The sequence below is a fragment of the Callithrix jacchus genome, chromosome 12, assembly GCF_049354715.1.
Source record: "Callithrix jacchus isolate 240 chromosome 12, calJac240_pri, whole genome shotgun sequence".
NCBI classification, from domain to species: Eukaryota; Metazoa; Chordata; class Mammalia; order Primates; family Cebidae; genus Callithrix; species Callithrix jacchus.
Genome location: NC_133513.1, coordinates 52,060,415 through 52,071,050, shown reverse-complemented (window position 1 = coordinate 52,071,050; position 10,636 = coordinate 52,060,415). Strand labels below are relative to the sequence as shown.

The 10,636-nt window shown below is 43.4% G+C and overlaps 1 protein-coding gene across 1 annotated transcript in view; it reads left to right on the top strand.

Moving 5' to 3' along the window:
- The first annotated feature begins 1,012 nt into the window (after nt 1-1,012).
- Nucleotides 1,013-10,636, top strand: part of LOC118146292 (uncharacterized) — a 328,556-nt gene continuing 318,932 nt past the window's right edge. The window contains exons 1-2 of the transcript XR_013524390.1: nt 1,013-1,798; nt 2,138-10,063. The gene's annotated coding sequence lies outside the window, so the exon portion shown is untranslated. Of the gene's footprint in view, nt 1,799-2,137 lie in introns of the transcript that reaches the window.

Genomic DNA, 10,636 nt, shown 5'->3' with positions numbered 1-10,636 from the left:
CAGATGACATGGTTTTGTCGTAGAACCCTATAGGTCCACCTGTGACTCTGCTGTTAGGACTTGCAGAGATTCTACATGATGTCCTTTTCTACCACACATACCCCTGATACCATAGGGCCGGCTGGATCACATGGCCTGATAGAATTTGACTCTTTGTCCCCACCCAAATCTCATCTTAAATTATAATCTCCATGTGTCAAGGGAGAGACCTGTAATCTCCGCATGTTGATAGGAGATGATTGGATCATGGTGGTGGTTTCCCTTATGCTGTTCTCATGATAGTGGGTGAGTTTTCACAATATGATGGTTTTATAAGTGTTTAGAAGTTCCTCCTTCACTCTCTCATCTGCTGCCCTGTAAGACATGCCTACTTCCCTTTCCACCATGATTTTAAGTTTCCTGAGGCCTCGCCAACCATGCAGAACTGTGAATCAATGAAATCTCTTTTCTTTATAAGTTACCCAGTCTCAGGCAGCTCTTTATAGCAGTATGAGATTGGACTAATACATGGCCCGAGTGGAAGTGCTGCTTGTGTTACGGTCTGAATCTGCTGCCTGGTACTTTCTTACTCTGGGCCTCACTCAAAACTAGCAGCCTCTTGAATCACTGGACAAATTGGTTGGAGCAATATTGCCAAGTGTGAAATATGCTACCTCCAGTATATTGAGCTTCTTTCTTAGTAGCAGAAGGCACAGGGCACACTAGCTCATTCTTTATTTGGAAGAAGATTCTCAGCATCCCCAAGATCTTGAGCCCTCTAAAAATAATAACTGTGGCAGGTTTCTGGCTCTTTGTAGGGTTGACCTCCTGCTTTTGTGAGTACTTGTATCTCTTGTTACTGATACAAGAGGTCTTGTATCTCTTGTTACTGATACATCTGATACCATAGGGCCGGCTGGATCACATGGCCTGATAGAAAGGCCTGATTTATGTGATGTCATCAGGCATGCTGTCATCATGACCTTTGTGATGCTCTGTGGCCAGATGGCCCAGGTCCCTTTGGAAATACTATGACAGAATCAAGGAGAATTACCAAAGCCCCAGGGCAGCACTGAGTGAATACTGCTATTCATCCTATGGCTATGAATGTGAACTATTTTGGATACTTCTTTCTGCTGGATATGGAAAAGACAGCATTTGCCAGATCAATAGCTGCCTGCCACTTACCTTCAACTATGTTAAGTTGCTCTGGGTAATTCCCACCTCCAGCTCAGAAACTGCACGTGGGTTACTAACTGGTTAAGTTTGTCGTAGTTCACTGTCATCTGCCACGACAGGGGACAGGCTAGTGTGTTAAATGGACATATGATCTGGACCATCTCCTCTGCATTGGTTTTTTGTTTGTTTTTGAGACAGGGTCTTACTCTGTTGCCCAGTCTGAAGTGCAGTGGCATGATCTTGGCTCATTGTAACCTCTGCCTCCTGGGTTTAAGCGATTCTCATGCCTCAGTCTCCTGAGTAGCAAAGATTACAGGTGCGCACCACCATATCCAGCTAATTTTTGTAATTTTAGTAGAGACAGGGTTTCACCATATTGGCCAGGATGATCTCAAACTCCTGACTTCAGGTGATCTGCCTGCCTCTGCCTCCTAAAGTCCTGGAATTGCAGGTGTGAGCCACCATGCTCAGCCCCCTCTGCATTTTTTGTTTTTGAGATGACACTAATCTCTGCCATTCCCCTAGGAAGTGATAATGTTTTTGATTTACCCTCTTGGCCCAGGGATAGGGGCAGCTTCAGAGGCTTCCACTTGACCTTTTGTATGACAGAAGCTCTTAATCTACTGGCCAAGAAACTATGGTAAGGTTCTGCCAACTGGTAAGTGTATACATTGCAATCATATATTCCGGAACTGAAAATTATCTTGCAGTTCCTGGGCCAGGACTCCATTTTTCACCTGACCCCATATGCCTCTACTACCATGTAGGAACCATGGTGGGGTTTTGGGTCTCAGTGTCTTGGTACCAGCTTAGATCCTGCATCTAACTTCCCTCAAAAGGTCTGGATTTTCCATTTCCCCATTGTAATTACCCTTTCTTCTCAGTTAATGGCCACAGGTCCAATTGGGAAATAACTACTGTACATATTTACTGTAGCGTCACAGGGGCCTTTCTTATGGGGACCTATCTTCTTTTTCAGTTGATGAGCTCAGGATGTCGGAGGTGATTTAGATCTGGAAACTGGGCACGGGACCATGACTTTCCAATGGAGTTTCTAATCTCAGTCTTCTGCTCATTCACTCTTGAACTCTTTTGACTCTATATATTAAATGATACCCTGGTTGGATCCTGAGAACATCATGTTTTGTTAGCCATTTTCGTCAATTAGAGGTCAGCAAGCAACTTCTGTAAAGGGCCAGATAGTAAATATTTTAGGCTTTGCAGGTCCTAGAGTCACTTTTGCAATTACTCAACTCTGTCATTGTAGTACAAAAGTGGCCATAAATAATATGCAACAAACGGGCGTGACTGTGTTCAATACACATTTGTTTCTAGAAAGCTGGGTGCTGTGGCTCACGCCTATAATCCCAGTGCTTTGGGAGGCTAAGGTGGGCAGATAGCCTGAGCTCAGGAGTTCGAGACCAGCCTGGGCAACACGGTGAAACCCCGTTTCTTAAAAAAAAAAAAAAAAAAAATTATTTCTAGAAACAGATTATGAGCAGAATTAGGCCTGCAGGCTGTAGTTTGCTGGTATCTGCCATAGATATCTGCCAGTCAGGGCCTCATTTTCCTAAATGACATTCCAATTTAGATGCACACATGGTAATTCCACTGACTTTGGTTTTGAAAGTCAAGTGCCACCACCATGTCTCTGCTACATCATAAGTTTAGCACCCCCATTGCCACTAGGGATCCCAGTTCTGTAGCAACATCTCCAACTCTGTCCAAGCCCACTGAGGACAGGCAGTACTGAGCCTATTCGCAGTGTCGCTGTTCCCTCACTAGTGTAGTCCTTATCCAATGGGAATATGGCATGTCCTCCGGGTCCCCCATGGGCCATAGTCTGCCGGTGTTCTAATCAGCCTCTCGCTCATCCATTCTTCATCTTTCTTTTAATAATTTATTGAGGCAAAATTCAAGTAACATGAAATTAAGCATTTTAATGTGAACAACTCAGTGGCATTTAGTACAGTCACAATGTTGTACGAATATTACCACTAATTCCAAAACACTTCCATCACTCCAAAGTAAAACCCCTCATCTATTAAGCAGTTTTCCTCTCCACTTCAGCCCCTAGCAACTACCAATCTGCATTGTCTCTCTGAATTTATCTATTGTAGATATTTTATATGAATGGTATCATAAAAGATAGGACCTTTTATGTCTGGCTTCTTTCACTTAGCATAATGTTTCAAGGTTTATCCATGTTGTATCATGTATCAGTACTTCATTTTTATAGCTGAATAAGATTTCATTGTGTGTGTATTTATCTGGATATTTTTTCATCTATAAACATCACAGCTTATCCATTCATTGATGGACATTTGGTCTGCTTTCACCTTTGGCTACTGTGAGTAGTGCTATTATGAACATACGTGTACCTATACTTGTTTGGTACCTATTTTCAATTATTTTGGGTATATATCTAGGGGTGGAATTGTAGGGTCATATGGCAATTCGATGTTTAACTTTTTCAGAAAATGCCAAACTGTTTTCCACAGTGGTCGAACCATTTTACATTCTCACCAACAATGTGCAAGAGTTGCAGCTTCTCCACATCCTTGCCAACACTTTTTGATTTTTTGATTATAGTCATCCTGTGGGTGTGAAGTGGTACCTCACTGTGGGTTTGATTTGCATATCCCAAATGACTAATGATGTTGAGCATCTTTTTCATGTGTTTATTGGCCATTTGCATATTTTCTTTAAAAAAATGTTGATTCAAGCCCTTTGCCCATTTAAAAAAATTGGGTTGTCTTCTATTGGTTTCTAAGAGTTATTTATGTATATTTTGGATACTGGACTCTTATCATATATATGCAAATATTTTTTTCCCATGGTGTGGGTTGTCTTTTCACCTTATTGATAATGTACTTGGTTACAAAAACAGTTTTAATTTTGATGAAGATTTTGTTGCTTTTGTCTTTGGTGTCATGTCTAAGAATCTATTGCCTGATGTAAGGTAATAAAGATTTGCCCCATGTCTTCTTTTAAGAAATTTATAATTTTGTTTCTTATATTTAAGCTGTTAATTTGTTTGAGCTGATTTTTATATATTGTTTGAGGTAGGTGTCCAACTTCATTCTTTTGCATGTGTATATCCAGTTGTTCCAGCATCTTTTTTTGAAGAGACTATCCTTTTTTTATTGAATGGTCTTGGCACCCTTTTTGAAGATCAATGGGCTTTGGATGTATGGGTCTATTTTTTGGACTCTCAATTCTGTTCCATTGGTCTATATGTCTATCATTATGATAGTACCACATTGTTTTGATTACCGTAACTTTGCAGTAAGTTTTGAAATTCGGAAGTTTGAGTTCTCCAACTTTGTTCTGTTCTGTTCTTCTCTTTCTTTCTTTCTTTTCTTTCTCTCTCACTCTCGCTCTTTCTTTCTTTCATATAAAGCAATTTTATTTTTGTTTAACCTCTGGCTTACCAACTTTTTTCCCTGAACAGCATTTGTCTTTTTTTTGATATCCACTTACACTCATATTAGAAACGTAGTGCAAACTACTTAGTGATTCTGCTTTGAATGTATACTCATGTGACTAGGATGTTTTGAGTACATATTCTTCTTTTCCAAGATTGTTTTGACTACTTTAAACTCCTTGTAATTCTACAAGAATTAGAGGATTGACTTTTCCATTTCTGAAAAAAAAAAAAAAAAAAGCCATTGGGACTATGATAGGGATGGCATTGAATCTTCATCTCTTTTGATTCTGTAGATTAAACAATACTCTTGTTGAATCCTGGGGACATCATGTTGTTATTGATCAACACCGTATATCAGGGGTCAGCAACCTTTTTCTGTAGAAAGCCAGAAAGTAAATATTTTAGATTTTGAGGGCCATGTGGCATTATATGGTAGTATAAGAGTCTTTGGACTACTCTCACATCTATGTGGCAGCTTCCAAAAGCCATCCCAGCTGCATCTTAGAATCATTTCCTGCAGTCATTGCCGGGGTGATAAATCCTGTGATATGAGGTGTGCCCCTTTATCAACAAAATTTCTGTTATCCAGATTTATATTCAGTTTCTCCTCTTGATTCAACACCTTCAGCATCCACTTCCATATATGCTCTCGTGGTTTCTGCTGTTTCCCGTTAGCCAGGTCTTATAGCTCCTTTGCTGCATAATCCCTGTCTTCCCTTAGTAGGTCAAGCACTTGCCCAGTGAAACCAGGCTGTGAATTGGTCCTGGTTATGGCTCTGGTGGTGAGGAAAGGAGTCAGGGACACCTTGTGAAGAGGGCTAGCATTGTGCTCTAAGGAACTTGCCTCACTGAGGCTTCTATACAAACTTAAATCAAGGCAGAGGATGGGGAGGATTCTTCCAGCAAGGAGGGGTGAGCGTTTCTGCAGGCCCAGGGAGTCCAGGAAGATTGGGGATTCAGGAGTTCAAGTGTACCCCACATAGATATCTCTCTCAGATTTCAGGGTCTCACTTCTTTCTATCAGGACTTTGACTTGGTATATAATTGTCAGGTGGAGGAGGGAACTTTCTCTGAAGTTCTACTACTCTGATAATTATGTTCTGTGTCCAGACCTCATCTGGGTCTTTCGTCCAATTAATTGCAAGAGATGAGGGTCTCTTTAAATGCTGTTGAAGAAGCTGTCTACCTCTCATAATTGCTTTGCACTGATGCCTAATTGTCCTGAGCATGTCATTTTCTCTCTTCAAAGCATCCGTGTTCAGGAGTTCAAGTGAGAAATAGTTGGTTTTCAACACATGCATACACACACCACACCCCCCAACACATATATATATATATATTTGAGACAGGGTCTTAGTGTGTTGCCCAGATTAGAGTGCAGTGGCATTTTTCTAGAGGTTCTCTGGTGTTTCTCAAACTCCAGAGGTACTGCATGAATCTGTGCACCTCCCACCTGCGCCCCATGTCAGGCAGCACAGGTGAAAGTCTCAACAGCTGTGCAGCTGCCCCCTGCTCTGGATGCCCAGTTCTCCACCTTCCACCAGGCCTGTGAGTGGCCCATCCCAGAATCCCATGCTTGGATCTGCTTCTTAGAACCACTTCTGGAAACCAGCTGCCTTGGGTTGGGTTCTCTGAGCCTGAGAAGGGGTTCATGTTCTCATGATTTATTGAGAGAATACACTTTAGAAAAAAAACTGGAGAGGGGGAAGTAAATTAGGATGGGGAAGGGGAAGGAGCTGAGCAAGGCCAAGTCCGGGCTTGGTCTCATCCATAGTGGTGGGCTGTGGAGCATGAATCACTCCGCAAAGTCATCTGCTTTTGAAGCAAGGGGGCCAGACTTTTGTACTCCTCTATCAGTCAGGGGCTGTCGGTGTCCATCTCTAGGATGGGGGTATAACCTCCCAGGCAAGGTAACTCTCGTCGGCTCAGCATAATTTTTTGGAGAAGGAGCAGCTGTGAATTGTTATCATTTGGGAATGGGTGGACCTGGTAAGCATCCACGGCAGAGAGAATAGCATGTTCTGCTAGCAGCAGCAATTTCAGCAGGGCTGGGGCCTGCAGAGTGAGGCATCCAGGTGGTAGTAGTTCTTGGAGCAGGGTAGCTTGCTGTGGGGGCTGTGAGAAATGGCTGATTTTCAACACACACATACACACACCGCCACCAACACACACATGCACACACACACATTTTTTTTGAGACAGGGCCTTAGTCTGTTGCCCAGGCTAGAGTGCAGTGGTGTGATCATAGCTCCCTGCAGCCTGATCTCCCAGGCTCAAGTAATTATCCCACCATAGCCTCCCAAGTAGCTGGGACTATAGGCATGCACCACCTCGTCTGGCTCATTTTGTTAATTTTTTAGTAGAGACAGTCTTGCTATGTTGCCCAGGCCAATCTTGAACTTCTGAACTCGAGTGATCCTCCCACCTAGGCCTCCTAAAGTGCTGGGATTACAGGTGTGAGCCACTGCACCCAGCCTAAATGTATTTTTTTAAATGACTTTATTGAGGTATAATTGACATATAACAAATGAGCTGCACATAAAGTATACAAATTGATAACTTCTAAAATGTGCATATATAGATCCATGTAATCATCACAATAATGAAGAGAATGAACATTTCCATAATCACCAAAATAGGTCACTATGTGACCCTATCTCCTGCTCATTCTCATCGTACCTTGCCTCCTTCCTTTCACCCTCCTTCGAGTCTCAGGAAGCCACTAATCTTCTTTCCATCACTGTAGGTGAGTTTGCCTTTTTCTTTTTCTTTTTAAGAATTTTGCAGTGATGGAATCGTACACTAGGTATCTTTTTTTCCTTTCACTGCTTTCACTTGGTCTAATTATTTCGTGATTCATTCATATAGTTGCATGTATCAATAGTTCATTCCTTTTTAGTACTGAGTAGAATTCCAATATGTGGATGCACCCCAGCTTGTTTATGCATTCATCTGTGGATGGACATTCTCCAGGTCATTTCTAGTTTTTGGCAACGATGTGTAAAACTGCTATGAACATTTGTGTACAAGTCTTTGTATGGACATATGCTTTCTTTTCTCCTGTATGACTAGTGAGCTGTGGACTGTCAGAAACACATGGTAGGTGTATGTTTAATTTGACAGAAAACTGTCAAACTGTTTCCAGAGTGATTGTGTTATTTTACCTTCCCATAAGCAGCATATGAGAGTATCAAACCCCATATCCTCACCAACACTTGCTATGCCTAGTCTTTTAAACTTGAGCTATTTTAGTAAGTGTTCTGGATATGTGTTGAATGTAGAGCCTATAGGATTCATAATGAATTAGATGTAGGATTTGAGAGAGGGGTTATTTATACAACAAATATGAATTGAGTGCCTTCTCTATCTATGGCATTTTTCTAGAGGTTTGCGGCATAGTAGATAACAAAACACATATGATCCCTTCCCTCATGGACCTTACAGCCCTCATCAATTTCTTGCCTGTTTGGGGAAGACTGGGATGGCTTAGGGGGTGGGATGAGGAGGCAAAGAAGGAGGGAAGTGCAACTAATGGAGGCGGTGAAGGGTGTGTGGGCAGACGGTGAAGGCAGGCTGTGTGCTGTAAGGATCGGGGGTCCAGTCTAGAAAGATCCAGTGACATCCTGACTCTACTGTTTCCTATTAGTGTGACCCTGGAATGTCACCACACTGGGCAGCCTGTTTCCTCCTCTGTAAAGTGGGAATGATGGATACTTTAAGTGAACTGAGATCAGAGATGTCTTACTGGCACTTAGCCAAATCCAGATGCTAAGTGAAGTTCTTAGAGAATGTCCTTACTAAAGTCGGTGACGTTGTATTTATTCACCAGCTTTGCTTTCTAGAGAGGACTAGAGAGTCCTGTGTCCTCAGAAAGGTCCCAGGGATCACAGAGCCAGACCACGGTCCATTGCCTTATTTCCACCCTCTTCTGCGAACACTGCAGATGCAGACTGTCAGCCTGTGGTCCCTGAACAGGTGAGGGGAGTGTACGGCCTGTTTGCAACTTTATCTTTAGAGACACCCCTGGAAGATGGCACAGGCTCCCAGCCTCCATAGGGAGCTAAAGTCAGGCTAAATTTAGGAGACACAGCCGTGTCCCACTATCCCTCCCATGTCACTGGGATTTAGTCCTGGTGTTCGGAGAGAACACTTCATGTTTGTCTAAGCTGTGATTTGTATCTGTGGGTGTCCCCAGGAGCAATGGGGCCCCCTTCCTCGGAGCCTCTGTCTCAAGCTCTCTGTGATGAAGGCGCAGGCAGGGTACAACCTGCCTCCTTTGTAACACCAGTGGTTTCTGCCTCATCGTGATGCTCACGGCTGGGAGTGTGGCTCCCTTCGGTGCCCTCTGTGTAGCCATAGCAACCATGACGATCCACATTTTTTCAGCATTTCCTGTTTACCCAGTGCTTTTACAACCATCTCTTATTGCATCCTCCCAATGGGTCTGGAGTGTGGCATCATCTCCACTATTCCTGTTCTGGATGACGAAACTGAGACTCCAAAACATGCAGGGACGTGCCTAAAGGCACTATATGAGTGACTGAGGTCATGAAATTAGGCTGTGGGATTCCAAGGTCAGGGTTCTTCCAGTTACGTTGTCATTGTTGTAGTAATTGTGCAGTCTCCAAGTCCCTGGCCTATCCTGCCCCACTACCTGCCTGCAAAAATCCTTCTTCTCTTTTAAGGCTCTGCAGTTGGCTCAAATGCCACCTTCTCTGGGAAGCCCTCTCTGGTTTTTTCAGATTAATGTGGACTCCTGGGCCATTTCATGATACAATGCAAAATGCCATGGGGGTGGAGTGTGATTTAGCACAGCTCCTGTGTGCACATCATACCTCCTCTACTGGCTCACAAGCTCCTCTTCATATTCCCTATGTCATCTTGAGATTGCATGAGCACACGGCAGGTGCTTAAGTTCTGATTGAACAGAATTCCAACCAAATGCTGTAACTGGATGGTTCCCACATCCTGCATAGGGTTTGAAATTGGACAGATCCTTGTGCTCATAGTCTTATGCTGCCATTTTCTGGTTGGATGACCCAGACTATTCTCATGACTAACTCTAGGCCTCAGTTTGTGCACCTGTAACGTGGGAATAATAATCCTATTTCATGAGACTGTTGTGTGAGGGTCAGAAGAGCTAATGCAAATAAAGATCATGTGTACTATGCCCAGTGCATAATAAATGCTAAAAAATTAGCCACACATATTCTCATTCTTTATTCAGCAATCTTGACTGATTCTCTAGCAGGAATGAAGATCAGTTGACATGTGACATCAGCTGACATCACACACACAAAAAAATAGATGTTCACTAAAAATGTCCTGTGACATTTTTTTTTTTTTTTTTGAGAGGTTGCCCAGGCTGGAGTGCAGTGACGCGATCTTGGCTCACTGCAACCACTGCCTCCGGAGTTCAAGTGATTCTTCTGCCTCAGCCTTCTGAGTAGCTGGGACTACAGGTGCCAGCCACCAAGCCAAACTAGTTTTTGTATTTTTAGTAGAGGCTGGGTTTCACCATGCTGGCCAGGATGGTCTCAATCTCTTGAGATATTCGTTTATTCACTCATTCTCTTATCCATTTGGAGTTGTCATGACTCACCTGGGAGCATCAGAAAAGGGTAGACGCTAGTCCACGTTTTCCCTGTCTCGTGGTTAAAGCTGCTCTTTGCCTGAAGAAAGGGAAACTTCTCAGCTTTCTTGTTGGGAAGTTGGCCACCTTCCCTTTTTGCCATCAGAACTGTAGGCAGAGGACTAGGGGCTGGAGAGAAGGGAGGCTTGGTGGGCTGTGAGGAGGCTCTGCCCTGGGAGGCTGTGATGTGAGGCAGGGATGGCCAGTGTGTGCTGGGAGGCACAGGTCCTGACAGTGGACAGAAGCAGGGAGCTGGCAAGAGTAGCAGGTGCCTGAAGCAGGGGTCTGACTGGAGTAGCCTTTTGTAGCAGGGTGACCTGGTTGGCCTAGAAGTAGTGAATGCCCAGGAATGGCTGAGTTGGTTTAGTTATGAGCTGGCATCCAACCAGACTCTTTGTCTCAAAAGGAGGGCTTCA